The 16,801-nt window shown below is 39.5% G+C and overlaps 1 protein-coding gene and 1 long non-coding RNA gene across 3 annotated transcripts in view; one reads left to right on the top strand and one right to left on the bottom strand.

The window, feature by feature from the left end:
- The window catches only part of NF1 (neurofibromin 1), a 294,673-nt gene that overhangs the window by 185,494 nt on the left and 92,378 nt on the right, over positions 1 to 16,801 (top strand).
- On the bottom strand, positions 5,334 to 10,240 carry LOC117067569. 2 transcript variants are annotated; one of them, XR_004430786.1, is made up of 4 exons: positions 9,947 to 10,240; positions 8,827 to 8,966; positions 6,268 to 6,343; positions 5,334 to 5,447 (listed from the first exon to the last, which is right to left on the bottom strand). It is a non-coding gene; the product is annotated as an uncharacterized LOC117067569 (long non-coding RNA). The 2 variants fall into 2 exon arrangements; XR_004430785.1 differs by lacking the exon at positions 5,334 to 5,447 and adding an exon at positions 5,561 to 5,727.

The following is a 16,801-nucleotide window of genomic DNA, read 5'->3' as shown; positions in this document are numbered from 1 at the left end:
AAGTTGAAATAAATGATATTTTCCTAGCATGCTTGTCATTCAGCAGATAATAAGAAACTGAGAGAAGAATGCAGGCAGTTGAAGTTCACTTCAGCCCAAGTGCAAGTGTACACAAAACAGCAAAAATATTACATAGAAAATAAAGTGAATGTTGTCCATTGGATTGAGTATGGTCCTACCATTTGTCACAGTGCACATATTCATAATTATGGCTATCTTTGGGGTCACTGCTGTATTCAGACTTGTGTTGGAATTTGGAATCATCTTGGGACTTGAGGTCATTTTGAGATCTGGGCTTGTCCCAAGATTGGGGTTCATTCTGGGATTGCTGCTACTATTTGTCACAGTGTTCTCATTCATAATTATGGCTATCTTTGGGGTCACTGCTGTATTCAGACTTGTGTTGGAATTTGGAGTCATCTTGGGACTCGAGGTCGTTTTGAGATCTAGGCTTGTCCCAGGGTTGGGGTTCATTCTGGGATTGCTGCTACCATTTGTCACAGTGTTCATATTCACAGTTGTGGCTATCTTTGGGGTCACTGCTCTATTCAGACTTGTGTTGGAATTTGGAGTCGTCTTGGGATTCGAGGTCGTTTTGAGATCTGGGCTTGTCCCAGGGTTGGGGTTCATTCTGGGATTGCTGCTACCTTTTGTCACAGTGTTCATATTCATAGTTGTGGCTATCTTTGGGGTCACTGCTGTATTCAGACTTGTGTTGGAATTTGGAGTCATCTTGGGACTCGAGGTCATTTTGAGATCTGTACTTGTCCCAGGGTTGGTGTTCATTCTGGGATTGGTGCTCGTCCTGGGATTAAATGTGGTCCTGGGATTCAGGCTTGATGCAGTACTGGATACTGCCGTAGAATTTGAGGTTGTTGATGTTGAAGTTGTTCCCGGAATGTTAACAAACATGAAGAGCAGGCCGATCAGTGATAGCTTGAACATCATCCTCCTCTGTTTCACAATAATTAGATAATTTTAATTGAACACATGGATCACAAATAGGCAAGCATATATCCTTAATTGTGTTTATCAGTACATGTATGTGTTATGTAAATGTTTGCTTTTTCACTGTTAGTGAACAAATAAAAAGCTTCCCTTTCTTTGTTGTCAACATCTGCTGACAGAAGACCTATTTTCTATTGAGGGCTACCAGCTGAAGGCAAAAACAATCCAAAGACTAAAAAAGAGCTTAATTGGCATTTTTCTATTTAAAAAAGGAAAAAAAACACTAGACATTCAATACAATAAATATGGGGGCTTGAGATCAGTATAAAGTAGGGTGGGGCAAAGGCTGAGAGGCAATTTGGGACAGTAGAGCAACAAAAGAAATAATGAAATAAATATTGGTATTTTCTTGATTTCTCATGACCTTTATTCCAACAATTTAAGGTTTTAGTTTAGGTCACAAATTAGGATATTACTTCTAAATATTTACTCCAGAGACTAAAGAGGTTAAACCATAGGATTTCCCCAGTGCTGGGATGAGGTTTTCTTTGTTCAAACAACAACAACAACAACAACAACAAACTAGTTAGAGAAGTTCATAGTTTTAAGATTTAGAAATGAACACAACCAACTCCTTCATTTTGTAAATGGGCTCAGACAAGGGGCATAACTTGTCTGAGGGTGCATATCTAAAAATGACCCAAGCTAGAACTTAAGTCTATGACTTAAAGCCCAAATTTTAACTGTAAAACTCTTAACATATATAGTAAAAGTTGCATTTGGCTCTAATATGTAATTGAGAACATTTCAAATTAATGTTACCTTTTGATATTTTTCTTTGAAGAGTAAGAATTCAGTCTTTCTCCAGTGTCTATGGGGAATCTCATTTCTCACTCACTGCATTCTATTTAAATATAATTAGTGAGGAAGTCACGTGTTCTAAACTTGACCTGCCATTTGCTGTTTGGAAGTATCCAACTGAGTGTTTCCAGACAACTAGGTATAAACAGATAGACTTTGGCAGAGATTAAAGAACTCAAATAAAGTTCTAAAATCTGCTTGCTTATTTAAAGAATCCAGTGAATAGCATTTGTTATTTCTCTTATCCATGTATACATTAATGAATTGCTTCACTGGATTGACTAACTAGATGAATTTACTGTTTTGCCTGCTGTGATTATTATGATTTTAAACCAAGTAAGTGTATTAAAGTTGTCTGCTTTTTCCTTAGAACATAGGGTAGTTTCTACCCATGGTTATTTTGAAGTTTAAAAAATAATTCAGTAATACAACATTTCAGGTATTTAACTTTTGGTAAATAAAGTAACCTTGGAAAAGAAGTTAAACTTCATTAATACGAAACTTAAGAAAAGGACTACATATGAAAGTGATACTTTTTCATACCAAGTTTACAAACTTTTGTGTGTTTGTGTATGGTTTTTTAATGTATTAAACCACTCACCTTGAAGTGCATAAAGTAAATTTTATAAAGGAGTTTTGTCTTTTGGTCAGCCAAAAGTTTCCCATGATAACTAGCATATAGGGAAGTTGAGTTGTATTGTGCTAATGTTTTCACCACATTGGCCAGCATACTTTAAAAATTGCAGGGCTGTGAACAATGGTGTTGACATACAAGGAAATTACAACATAAATGGCAGAAATACAAGCCAGTACATGTTCCGTGCTTGTTTTACTGTGCTATGAAGATCGTTTTTCCCCTGAATGAATAAACCATGAATAGAACTTTGCTTGGTAAATCTTAATTTATGTGGTACATGTAATAACTTCACTTAACCGGAGGTTAATATGGTTAGATCTAAGAAGTAAACAAAAAAAGTTTCTTGGCAACCAGAGTAGATATTATAAATCAGAGTACCACAGTAATTTACAGGAGTTTGTCATTGTCCTCTCTCTGCTCACTTGCTCATTCTGTGGATTTCTTTAGGGGTATATAGTTGATAATAGTAATAGTAGTGTTTTGAACTTGAGCAAACTGTGACTTACTCTATTTTTCTAATCCTGATCTTTTGAGTACTACACTTACACAACTCTTTATTGATGCTTCGAACACCTCAGTCTCAACTTGTTTAAAATTCAAAAGGTAGCATTTTCTCCTTCCTATTTTTGTATCTACATATATTCTTCTCATAATCTCTTGGTTAATTGTATCATCACCTAGCCAAATGTTTCTCCAACATTGGGTTTCTCATTATCTTCTCTTTCTTATTTCTCTTAAGCTCCCCAGGCCTCTTGATGATGATTAAGTAAAATTTAAATTTTATTTAGCACTGAAATGCTCCCAAACAAACAAAAATCAGTTTGCCGTTATTCGGGTCTTCAAATACCCACCAACTTTGTATCTTTGTGCAGCCTCCCCAACTTGCCCAAAGTGTAGTAATAGCCCCCTCTTATCCTAAGTTTCACTTTCCATAGTTTCAATTACCCATGGTCCACCATGGCCTGAAAATACTGAATGGAAAATTCCAGAAATAAACAATTCATAAGTTGGATGTATCATGAGAAGGTTAATAGCCCAGCACTATGTCACAGTGCTGCATCAGTCAACTCACTTCATCTTACCACATAGGCATTGTGTCATATCACATCATCACAAGAAGGGTGAGTATAGTACAATAAGATATTTTGAGAGAGAGACCATGTGCACATAGCTTTTATTATAGTATATTGCTATAACTTCTATTTTATTGTTTTTAATCTCTTACTGTGCCTAATTTATAATTAAACTGTATCACAGGTATTTATGTGTAGGAAAAAAACACAGTATATATTGGGTTCAATACTGTAATTCTCTGGTTTCACGTATCCCTGAGGGGTCTTGGAACATATCCCCCACAGTTAAGGGGGTACTACTGTACTTTCCTCATTCAAAATTGTGTTGTTTCTTCAAGTTCCACTCATGTCAGCACCTTTTATAGGATCCTTCCCTAATTCTTCACATCAGAGTCAGTCATTTTAGTACTTTATACTTACCAGAGTCTCCTTTTCACTAAAGAAACTAAATCTTCCACCATATTCTGGCTTTTTTCTGGTAAGATACCACCTCTTATTCCTTCTATTCCCTCTACCTTCTGAAATATTGAGTGCTTATAAAGAATAGGATACAGGGCCAGGTGCAGTGGCTCATGCCTGTAATTCCAGCACTTTGGGAGGCCAAGGTGGGCAGATCATGAGGTCAGGAGATCGAGACCATCCTGGCTAACACAGTGAAACCCTTTTTCTACTAAAAATACAAAAAATTAGCCGGGCATGGTGGCACGCGCCTGTAGTCCCAGCTACTCGGGAGGCTGAGTCAGGAGAATTGGTTGAACCCGGGAGGCGGAGGTTGCAGTGAGCTGAGATCGCACCACTGCACTCCAGCCTGGGGCACAAAGCAAGACTCCATCTCAAAAAAAAAAAAGGACACAGTAAGTATTAGAATTCATTGAAATACCTCCTGTTTCACCATGTCGGAGGGCTGGTATAATTAATGTCTAAAATAAGAGTAATTTGGTTATTTGCAGTTTTCCCTTCACATTAGCATAAATTTGGAAGGCATAGGCCTGAGTTTAACTTTCATCTCTACTTTCCTGGCTGCTGTTTTGAGAGGATTTCTTCATTTGTACAATGTGGATCATAATGCACATAATCCCTTGTCTGTAATCTGAAATCCAAAAATCCTCCAAAAACTTTAAGTTTTATCAAAAATAAAAAAGTTTGACACCACAATTTATTTGGTGCAAGTGCCTTATCTGCGTTGGTGTGAAGTTTTTAGCTATCTTTATTTGTTTCACTTAATGTGGATAGTAAATGTTTCACTGCAGAAATATTGATGAGATTGATTTTGGGGTGCTGTTCCAGTTTTTACTGGAGTGTTACATAATACATGATAAGAGTAGTACTTAGCATATTCATATTCCTCTTCCTTCTGGGCACAGCACCATACCAGTCTTAGCATTCTGATAGTTAGATGGTACCATCTGACTGAGTTCTGGCCACTAAAATGTCAGTTCCAGTGATGTACAATTGACCCTTGAACAACACTGGGGTTAGGGGCACTGAATCTCCATGCAATTGAAAATCTACGTATAACTTTTGACTCCCCAAAAACTTAACTACTAATAGACTGTTGATTGGAAACCTTTTGATAACATAAACAGATTAACATGTTTTATAAGTTAATGGTGTATATGCTGTATTCTTAGAGTGAAATAAGCTTGAGGAAAGAAAATGTAGCTCAGAAAATCATGAGGAAGAGAAAATATATTTACTATTCTCTGAGTGGAAGTGGATTATCATGAAGGTCTTCATCTTCATTATCTTCATGTTGAGCAGGTGGAGGAGAAAGAGGGATTGGTCTTACTGTCCCTGGGCTGGCAGACGTGGAAGGATTAGCACAGTTCAAACCTGTGTTGTTTAAGGGTCAACTGTATATCATTTTTAAGCCTGATGTCTTAACTTCTCACCAATCTTCCATTCTTGCTTTCTTCTGTCATCGCCTACTAGAAACAGACAGTTCAGTGGAGGGAGTCTCCAAGACCCTAGAAGATGGTAAAACCATTAGAAGACATGATCTAAGGGAAATAAACTTTTGTTGTCTTAGCCAGTGATATTTTGGGATTATTTGTGACAGAAATTAGTTTGTGCTGACCAACATAACTACATACTGGACATCTTGCCTTTGCCTCTTCAAATCCACTCTGTTCTTTACCCTGCTCTGTACCTTAAAAGGCTGATCTGTGCAGAGGGTATCTTTGGGCTCCTCTCCTCTCTGACTTTCAGCTGGCCCATAGGGAATACAAGCAGAAGATTGGAGGGAAGAAAGAGAGTAAGGTTAGGATGTATATATTTTTGGCTCCCTTTCTGTAGGGTCCCTGTGGGCTGGCTGCATCCCTCCACGCAGTATGGTTTTTGTTGGGTGACCCTCTCCACACAACCTGCTCTGTGTCTACTTTTTGCTAACTGCTTCCTGCACTCACTACTTTAGGTGTAGTATCACACTGTCTCTTAGAGTTTCCTTAAAACGTGCCTTCTCCTTTATACATAATCTCTAATATCTCAGTTTGAATGTGCCACCTGTTTCCTGCTAGAACCTTAATTGCTACAAACAGTGTGTACACTGTATCATCTTCCTAAAATCAACCAGGCATGGTGGGATGTGAGCTATAGTCCCAGCAACTCAGGAGGCTGATGTAGGAGGATTGCTTGAGCCCAGGAATTCAAGGCTACAATGAGCTACCCTAACCTGGGCAACAAAGCAAGACCTTGTCTCTAAAAAGCAAAAATTAAGTTTAAAAATAGTGTCTTTTTTTATATACTTACATTGCTACTTTCAGTTGATCTGTTTTTGAAATGTTTCCAGAACTGTCTTCCCTCACGTATTGATTCTTCCAAAATTCTTAAGAAAATGGAAAAAAGTAATTTCTGAAAATCATGAGAATGATCATAAATTTCATACAGCACTTTCCTGAGAATTTCAAATTGCAGTTTAAATATTTTACTTTAGAAACAGGTCCAGTTTTCCCTTCTGTAATTTTTTTCTTTGGTCTTTTTGGATTTTTTTTTTTTTTTTCCCATGAAAAGAACACAGAGATCTTTTCTTGAATGATATTTGCGCAGACATTACCTTGGCAATTTTTTTTTTTTTTTTTTTTTTAGAAAACCCTATTAAGTTTTATGCCATGTCTATGCTCATTGCACCTGTGCCTCATGTCTCATTTATTTATTTATTTTACAATTTTTTTTTTATTTTGAGACGGAGTTTCGCTCTTGTTGCCCAGGCTGGAGTGCAGTGGCGCGATCTCGGCTCACTTCTACCTATGCCTCCTGGATTCAAGTGATTCTCCTGCCTCAGCCTCCTGAGTAGCTGGGATTACGGGCGCCCCCCACCACGCCCTACTAATTTTCGTATTTTTAGTAGGGATGGAGTTTCACCGTGTTGGCCAGGCTGGTCTCGAACTCCTGACCTCAGGTGATCTGCCCACCTCAGCCTCCCAAAGTGCTGGGATTACAGTTGTGAGCCACCGCACCTGGCCTTCATGTCTCGTTTAAACAGGACTTCTAAAGTTTGAAATGAGGCCAGCTTCAGTGGCTCATACCTATAATCCCAGTGGTTTAGGAGGCCAAGGCAAGAGAATCACTTGAAACCAGGAGTTTGAGACCAGCCTGGGCAACAGCATGAGACCCTGTCTCTATAAAATATATTTTTTTAAAAATTAGCCAGGTGTGGTGGCACACACCTGTGTAGTGTTAGCCACTTGGGAAGCTGAGGCAAGAAGATCGCCTGAGCCCAGGAGTTCAAGGTTGCAGTGAGCTGTGTTCCCTCCACTGCAGTTCATCCGATTAAGGGGACAGAGTGAGACCCTGTCTCAAAAAAATTGTGTTTTGAAACGAATTTAAGGCCGGGCGCGGTGGCTCAAGCCTGTAATCCCAGCACTTTGGGAGGCCGAGACGGGCGGATCACGAGGTCAGGAGATCGAGATCATCCTGGCTAACACGGTGAAACTCCGTCTCTACTAAAAACTACAAAAAAAAAACTAGCCGGGCGAGGTGGTGGCGCCTGTAGTCCCAGCTACCCGGGAGGCTGAGGCAGGAGAATGGTGTGAATCCGGGAGGCGGAGCTTGCAGTGAGCTGAGATCCGGCCACAGCACTCCAACCTGGGTGACAGAGCGAGACTCCCTCTCAAAAAAAAAAAAAGAAACGAATTTATGTATGTTTGGTTATTTCTGAAAGCAGTTCAGGCCTACAGCCATACCGTCCTGAATGCACCTGATCTTGTCTGAAAGCAATTCAGGTTTTCAGGATTAAAATTTTTATGCTACTAGGTTTTTAACCTATATTTAAAAGTAGAACATTTAAAACATTTTAGTATATATAGCACTGAAAAGTGGACTTTTAGTGTAGACAGTTGTTTTTCAAAAAACTATTTTGTAATCCTAGCTACTTGGGAGCCTGAGGTGGGAGGGTCGTTTGAGCCCAGAATCCAGTTTGGGCAACAAAGAATTCCAGTCTCTTAAAAAAAAAAAAGGAAGAAACTATTTGGAAGTTATGTGAACAATAGATATGCAAAAAGGACATTGTTATGATAGGCCTAATTGTGAGTACTTTCTAGAATGTATGTAAGCATGATTCTCTTCAATAGTAAAATGTCAGCCTCTTCATTTTAGAAATCTAATATAGGAAAAAGAACACATTTCTCCTTAGTTATGAAACACAGGTTCTCAGGGTGAATGCCCATCTTTGAGCAAGTTTGTCTTCCTAATGATATGATACTGTAAGTCTGTTATCTAATTTTGGCTTCTTGTCACTTATTTTTCATAATCAAAGAAAAATGATTTAATTTTAAAAAGATACTCTCCTTTCTGTTTTCTTCTCTTGGATGATAGTATCTGTCATGCGCATCCATGTGAAGAGACCACCAAACAGGCTTTGTGTGAGCAACATGGCTGTTTATTTCACCTGGGTGCAAGCAGGCTGAGTCCGAAAAGAGAGTCAGCATAGGGAGATAAGGGTGGGGCTGTTTCATAGGATTTGGGTAGGTAAAGGAAAATTACAGTCAAAGAGGGGTTGTTCTCTGGCAGGCAGGAGTGGGGGTCACAAGGTGCTTAGTGGGGGAGCTTTTTGAGCCAGGATGAGCCAGGAAAAGGAATTTCACAAGATAATATCATCGCTTAAGGCAAGGACCGGCCATTTTCACTTTTCTGGTGGAATGTCATCGGTTAAGGCAAGGCAGGGCATTTGCACTTCTTTTGTGATTCTTCAGTTACTTCAGGCCATCTGGGCGTATACATGCAAGTCACAGGGGATGTGATGGCTTGACTTGGGCTCAGAGGCCTGACAGTATCCCTATCCGTCTGAGTTTATAGAATCTTAATTTTTACCTGCTCTTACCACATACATCTGATTAGTCATTAAGTCGTGTTGATTCTGCTTCAGAAATTGTGTTTTATGCTTCACTCTCGTGCTACAAACTTATTTGGTAGCTCCAGCAGTTATCTAAGCTGGGGGTGGCAAACTTTCTCTGTAAAGGACCAAATAGTAAACATTTTAGGCTTTATAGCTCATGTAAAGTTTTTTTTTTTATTTTTCTTTTCTTCTTTTTTTTTTAAAAAACAATGCTTTAAAAATGTAAGAACCCACACCTGTAATTGCAGCACTTTGGGAATCCGAGGCAGGTGGATCATGATGTCAGGAGTTCGAGACCAGCCTGGCCAACATGGTGAAACCCTGTCTCTACTAAAGATACATTAGCTGAGCATGGTGGCCTGTGCTGTAATCCCAGCTACTCAGGAGGCTGGGGCAGGAGAATCGCTTGAACCTGTGAGGCAGAGGTTACAGTGAACTGAGATCGTGCCACTGCATTCCAGCCTGAGTGACAGAGTGAGACTCTGTCTCAAAAAAAAAAAAAAAAAAAAGTAAGCACCATACTTGGCCTGGAGGCCATACAAAAACAGGTTACAAGCAGGCTGTGGGCAGGATATTGCAAGTGGGCCATACTTTGCAGACCTCTGGTTTAGGCTATTACAACAATTTCCTAATTGGAGTATTTGTCACTGGTGTTTTACCCCATCACCTTCATCTTACACATCACTGCCAGAATCATCTCTCTGAATTGTGACCATCTCACTTCCAGGTGAAATCTTTATGTGCTCCTTTTAGCTAAGTTTTCATGCTTAAGACATTCATGTACCAGTTTGGGGATTTTTTTTTTTTTTTTTTTTTTTTTTTGCCATTTCTTCATAACTATCTATTATCTATTCAGTAGTTTTATAGACTTTTTTCTTAAAGGAAAATTTATACTGTAAATGGAAAATCAATATTGATAGCCATAACTAGAAAACCAACAAAAGTTAACAGTAAAAGGAAATACAGAACTATGAAATGCCTGTTTCATGTAGCACCCAATCATATATGTACTACATTTCAAAAAGCCCCACTGGCTTATAAAAATATTTTTTAGCATCTCATACAAGTCTCTTCATAATCTGTTATACTGCTCACCTAACTTGCACAATTGCTGAGCCAAAGCAGATCAAAAATCATTTTGGTAAGAGGCTAGATGCTGACCTTGTATTCTGAAAATCTGATGATTCTATTGTCATTGTGATGTGATTCCAAGTAAGCCTGTGTGAACTTCTGGACTATTATCAGGGAAGTGTTTATGATACATTGTTGAGGGTATCATCAGGGCAGTTGATCCAAGAAGACTCTAGGAGCTGGCAAAGCCACAAAGTCTGCCCAAAAAGCTCAGAATGACAAATGAATGTTTTGTACATTATCTCCACTATAATAGTAGAAAAAAAAGTCTTAAAACCATTTGTCTCAATTGATAATTTATATGGAATAATAGAAGACTGGTTAATCATCTTAAATCATCATAGTGTTTGGTAATGTCTGTAGAAGGACGCTTTAAACTACTATGTACTTCAGCTATGCTGACCATCTCACCATTGCCCCCTATGCCATGCCCTGACATCCTCACATGACTCTCTGCTTTTACATACTCTTTCCATCTGGTTTGAATGCCCTTCCTTTATCATGGGACGTTATCTTTTCCATTTAATACCCATCTTGATAACCTGACTCTGACTCCTCTAGGCAAGTTTAAAAAAAAAAAAAAAAGAAAAAAAGCTTCATTGAAATGAAATTCACCCTTTCTGAAGTACAGTTGGCTGGGCACAGTGGCTGACACCTGTAATCCCTGCACTTTGGGAGGCTGAGGTGGGAGAGTCACTTGAGCCCAGGAGTTCAAGATCAGCCTGGGCAACATAGTGACATCTGCCTCTAAAAAAAAATACAAAAATTAGCTGGATGTGGTGGTTCATGCCTGTAGTCCCAGCTACTCAGGAGGCTGAGGTGGGAGAATCACTTGAGCCCGGGAGGTTGAGGCAGCAGCGAGCCAAGATCAAGCCACTGCACTCTAGCCTGGAAAATGGAGAGAGACCCTGTCTCAAAAAAAAAAAAAAACTTTCTTTTTAAGTATACAATTTTGCATATTCAGAGTTGTGCACTCATTACCACTATCTAATTGTAAACATTTTCATCACCTAAAAAGGAACCCCATAGCCATCAACAGTCACTCCCCTTTCCTCCCACCCCACCTCAGCCCCTGGCAACCACTAATCTACTTTCTGTCTCTATGAATTTGCACAGTTTAGATATTTCATGTAAGTGGAATCATACAGTATGTGCTCTTTTGTGACTGCCTTCTTTTACTTTAATGTTTTCAAGATTGATCCATGTTGTAGCATGTATCAGAACTTTATCCCTTTTTACAGCTGAATAATATTCTATTATATAATATGTAAGTTTTTGTGTGGATATATGCATTCAGTGTTTTTAGATATATATCTAGAAGTGGAATTGAACCATATGGTACCTCAGTGTTTAACTCTAGAGGAACTGCCAAATGATTTTCCAAAGTAGCTGCATTATTTTACATTGTCCCCAGCAGTGAATAAGAGTTCCAATTTCTGTGTATCTTCACCCAACACTTGGTATTGTCTGTCTTTCTAGATGAATTTTGATAAATCCCTCCTTTTCTAAACCATAGAAACATAAACCATAGAAACATTAACATTGTTAAACCACTGTTTAACAATGACCATCTTGGAGCATAAATTTTCTGTTCACACTTTGAACTTTAACTTCCAGGTCTTAGATGTCTTTATTTGGATATACAGAGAATCTAGGTTTTGTATGTAATCGTTCAGTGATAGTATTAAAACTAAGGCCAGACACAGTGGCTCATGCCTGTAATCCAAGCACTTTGGGAGACCAAGGCGGGTGGATCACGAGGTCAGGAGACCGAGACCATCCTGGCTAACACGGTGAAACCGCGTCTCTACTAAAAATACAAAAAGTTAGCCGGGCGTGGTGGCAGGCGCCTGTAGTCCCAGCTACATAAGAGGCTGAGGCAGGAGAATAGCATGAACCTGAGAGGTGGAGCTTGCAGTGAGCTGAGGTTATGCCACTGCACTCCAACCTGGGTGACAGAGTAAGACTCTGTCTCAAAAAAATAAAATAAAATAAAACAAAAAAAACTAATTACTAGTATTTTTGTTTTTGTTTTTTTGGAACAGGGTCTCACTCTGTTGCCCAGGCTGAAGTACAGTGGTGCAATCACAGCTCACTACTGCCTCAGCCTCCCTGGGCTCAAGTGGTCCTTCCAGCTTAGCTTCCTGAGTAGCTGGAACTACAGGTGTGCACTACCATGCCAGACTAATTTTTGTTTTTTTTTTTTTTTTAGAAGCACCATGCCTAGCTGATTTTTGTATTTTTTTTTTGTAAAGGCAGGGTTTGTCATGTTGCCCAGGCTGATCTCAAACTCCTGGACTCAAATGATCCGCCTTGGCCTCCCAAAGTGTTAGAATTATGGGCATGAGCCACCTCACTGGGCCTAATTACTAATTACCCTTTTTAATTATAGACCTACATGACTACAGTTTGAAGGAAAAAGACTTGATTTAATACTTGTGATTGGAATTGGAATTCTGAATTGAGCCAAAAGATTTCTTGAGTGGTTTTGTTTTCTCTGATAACTTGGTTTATGTAAGTAAAGTGGTCTTGGGTGTTAGTGGTAAAGCAAGTCTTTGACTTGTACAACAAAGATAATTTAGTGATTGATACATTCTGAATAATATGGTGGTTATGACTTGACACATACAAAAAATGATAGTCGTTGCAATCCATCTGTTGCTCTGTAAAAAGATTTTTGTTATTGTTTGTTTGTTTTGAGACCAAGTCTCACTCTTATCACCTAGGCTGGAATGCAGTGGCACGCTCTCTGCTCACTGCAAACTCTGCCTCCTGGAAGCAAGCAATTCTCCTGCCTCAGCCTCCTGAGTAGCTGCGATTACAGGCATGCACCACTACACCTGGCTAATTTTTGTTTTGTTTTTTCTTTTTTTTTGGAGATAAAGTCTCACTATGTCACCCAGCCTGGAGTGCAATGGCGAGATCTCAGCTCACTGCAACCTCCGCCCCACCAACGTTCAAGCGCTTCTCCTGCCCCAGTCTCCTGAGTAGCTGAGATTACAGGCATGTGCCACCATGCCCAGCTAAGTTTTTTATTTTTAGTAGAGATGGGGTTTCACCATGTTGGCCAGGCTGGTCTTGGCTCCTGACCTAAAGTGATCTGCCTGCCTTGGCCTCCCAAAATGCTGGGATTACAGGCATGAGCCACCGCGCCTGACCTAATTTTTGTATTTTTTTATAGAGATAGGGTTGGCCAGGCTGGTCTCATAGAACTCCTGACCTCAGGTGATCCACCTGCTTCGGCATCCCAAAGTGCTAGGATTACTGGCATAAGCCACTGTGCCTGGCCAAAAGTTGTTTTCTTGAATCAACTGTGGTTCATTTATTTCAGTTTAAGTGTTTAATCCTCAAAGGAAATAATCCATTGAGATGTAATTATGAAGTTTAAGTCTATAAAACAATGTGGAGGGAGGGCGTGGTGGCTCACGCCTGTAATCGCAGCACATTGGAAGGCCGAGATGGGCAGATCACTTGAGGTCAGGAGTTCGTGACCAGCCTGGCCAACATGGCAAAACCCTATCTCTACTAAAAATACAAAAATAAGCCAGGCATGCTGTGGTGGCACATGGCTGTAGTCCCAGCTACTTGGGAGGCTGAGACAGGAGAATCGCTTGAACCTGGGAGGCGGAGGTTGCAGTGAACCGAGATCGCACCACTGCACTCCAACCTGGGCAAGACAGAGTGAGACTCTGTCTTTAAAAAAAAAAAAGTGGAAAGATTCTGAAACAAGCATGTGAGAATAAATGCATCCAAATGAACGTTGTTCATCTCAGAAGAGTCGCCATTGGAGGTAATGCGCTGAATTCAAACTGTGCCACCTTTGAGCACAACATTTTAGGGAAATAATTCTTTGGAAGTGTTGTCAAAGTCTGAAATACATTCTTGTAGAATGTGGAAAATCTTCACACTTGAAATTTTTTGATAAGCAAGACAAAATGTCACATTTAGTGATACTGTTTTTTGTTTAAGATATGATTTTTCTGCTGGACATGGTGACTAACACTTGTAGTCCCAGCACTTTGGGAAGCCAAGGCAGGTGGATTGCTTGAGCCCAGGAGCTTGAGACAAACCTAGGCAACATGATGAAACTCCATCTGTACAAAAAATTAGTAGAGTGTGGTGACGAGAGCCTGTAGTTTCAGCTGCTTGTGAGGCTGAGGCTGGAGAATCACTTTAGCCTAGGAGGTCAAGGCTGCACTCCAGCCTGGGTGACAGTGAGACCCTGTCTTAAAAAAAAAAAGTTTTGTTATATAACTTGTAAACTAGCTCTTAGTGGTATTTGAAAGGAACAGCCCCAGAGTTGTTTTCAGTAGTGATGGTATCATTGAAGTAAAAGTATAGCGATCCAACATGACTACTTTGAAGAAATATACAGAAAATGAGATGTATCATGTATGACATTTATGTTTAAATTTAAAATCAGTTTATAGTCAACTCAGTTAATATATGAATTTTTTTACTAATTTCAAGTGATTCCTTGATACTTTTAATATGCTTTTTTGTTGTTTTTTGTTTTGAGACGGTGTCTTGCTCTGTTGCCCAGGGTGGAGTGCAGTGGAGTGATCTCGGCTCCCTGCAACCTCCACCTCCTAGGTTCAAGTGATTCTCCTGCCTCAGCCTCCCGAGTAGCTGGGATTACAGGTGCATGCCAACATGCCTGGCTCATTTATGTATTCTTAGTAGAGACAGGGTTTTGCTCTGTTGGCCAGGCTGGTCTCCAAGTCCTGACGTCAGGTAATCTGCCCGTCTTGGCCAGCACTTGGCCCAAGTGCTTACAGGCATGAGCCACTGCGCCCAGCCTATTTTAATATGTTTTGAAGAGACTTTAGCTTTTACAAGGTGTCTCTAAGCTCATATTCAATGACCTGCACCTTTTTTTTTTTTTTTTAATTATACTTTAAGTTCTAGGGTACATGTGCATAACGTGCAGGGACCTGCACTTTTTTTGTAGAATTTAAAGTCGAGGCAAGAGACTCATAATACTTTATCCAAGTATATTTTGTTAAAGCAAAAAAAAAAAAAAAGTCATGTGATCTTGTGGAAAAGCCATACCATGAGGAAATTTTAGATCCTGTAAATAGGTGGAACTCTTTTTAAACAATTGTTTGCTTTCTTAGATTATTTTTCATTGGTATGAGGAAATACAGCTGAGTATTTAATGTCTAAATAATAGAACTCATAAATGGATGTGGTTGTATGCCAGTTACTCTTACACTACATAATATCTCAAATGTGATAGTGGTCGCTGAGGCTTTGGATGGCAAATTAGGGCTTTTCCAGTGGTTATTGTGGTGTATGGCATCTTTGTCTTCCCTTACTTATGTTTTGTTTTTCTTCTTTCTTAATGAAAAACCATTAAGTCTTAGTTTATTTTCTGTTGAGGCAAGCATTTGACATTCATTCGAATTCCATCAGCCTTCCAGAAGCGTTTAGTATGTTTCACCTGTGACTATACGCAACAAAATAATACAAAGTGAAAAACTGCGTTTCCTGGTGTATTTAATTAGATTTATTGATCTTTGGCCTTCTGGTATCTGTGTGAAATATTCAGACATCTAATTTTTTACTGCTAAATAATTTTTTTCTGGGGATAAATAGCAAACCTTGTAAATTAATTATTTGAAGCATAACTGAAGATGTTGGATATGTGGGAAACTATTTACTATTACTGTTTCAGTCATTTTCACTTCTAATCTTGTTAATTATCCAAGAATCTCTTTTACAAAGGATAGTAATCATTAAAATGGCTATATAGCACCCATGAAGTGCTTTAATATACATGTTTTAATCTGTTCCTTAAAACACCTCTGGAATATATGTTCTTAACCATATTTTTTTATCAGAGGACACATTTAATCACTTGCCCAAGGTAAAAACACACACAGGTGATAAACTTTATGTCATGCTTTGCTGTTAAACCACCAATATAGTTAGAATTATTTTGATCAGACAGGAGCAAAGCAGTTTTCCTGTTTTTAGTGAGTGTGTATGTATGTTTAATTTCTGTGCTTTGATCTCATTCATAACTTTGTGTGTGTGTATGTGTGTGTGTGAGACACAGGGTCTGGCTCTGTCACTGAGGCTAGAGTGCAATGGCATGATCTCAGCTCACTGTAACATCTGCCTCCTGGGCTCAAGCCATCCTCCCACCTCAGCCTCCCAAGTAGCTGGGACTACAGGCACACGCCACCACACTTGGCTAATTTTTGTATTTTTTTTTATAGAGACAGGGTTTGCTGGGCTCAGAGCTCAAGCAATCTGCCCACCTTGGCCTCCCAATGTGCTGGGATTACAGGCATGAGCCACTGCTCCTGGGCTCATCAGTAACTTTCCAGAAATTTAGATTCAGAATCTCAGGCCAGGCTTTCTAGATAAGGATAAATGGGTATGTTGAGCATGCATCTCACCTGGCTCTTAAATATTTAATGAAGTTGGGGCTATTGAACCAAACTGGCATTTCTTAAAAGTTGAGCTTCTTAAAGACCTCACTTTGCACCACAGTTTTCTAAGTGTGAAATGTACTAATCTGCTTAACACATTAGTGACACCTTAAGGTGACATTTGTTTCTACTTCTCTGCTAACTTCCCTCGAACAGTTTTCTATACTGAATTGTTCACGGGTATCAGAATTAACCTTTCTCTAGAATTGTTCCAAAGGTAGCTCCACATTGCCCAAAACTAGTTGTTTTTTTTTTTTGAGGGGGAGACAGAGTCTTGCTCTTGTCACCCAGGCTGGAGTGCAGTGGCGTGACCTTGGCTCACTGCAACCTCTGCCTCCCGGGTTCAAGTGATTCTCTTGCCTCAGTCTCCTGAGTAGCT

Source organism: Trachypithecus francoisi, unplaced genomic scaffold (assembly GCF_009764315.1).
Source record: "Trachypithecus francoisi isolate TF-2019V2 unplaced genomic scaffold, Tfra_2.0 Lachesis_group20, whole genome shotgun sequence".
Classification (NCBI taxonomy): Eukaryota; Metazoa; Chordata; class Mammalia; order Primates; family Cercopithecidae; genus Trachypithecus; species Trachypithecus francoisi.
This window is presented reverse-complemented; position numbering and strand designations above follow the sequence as displayed.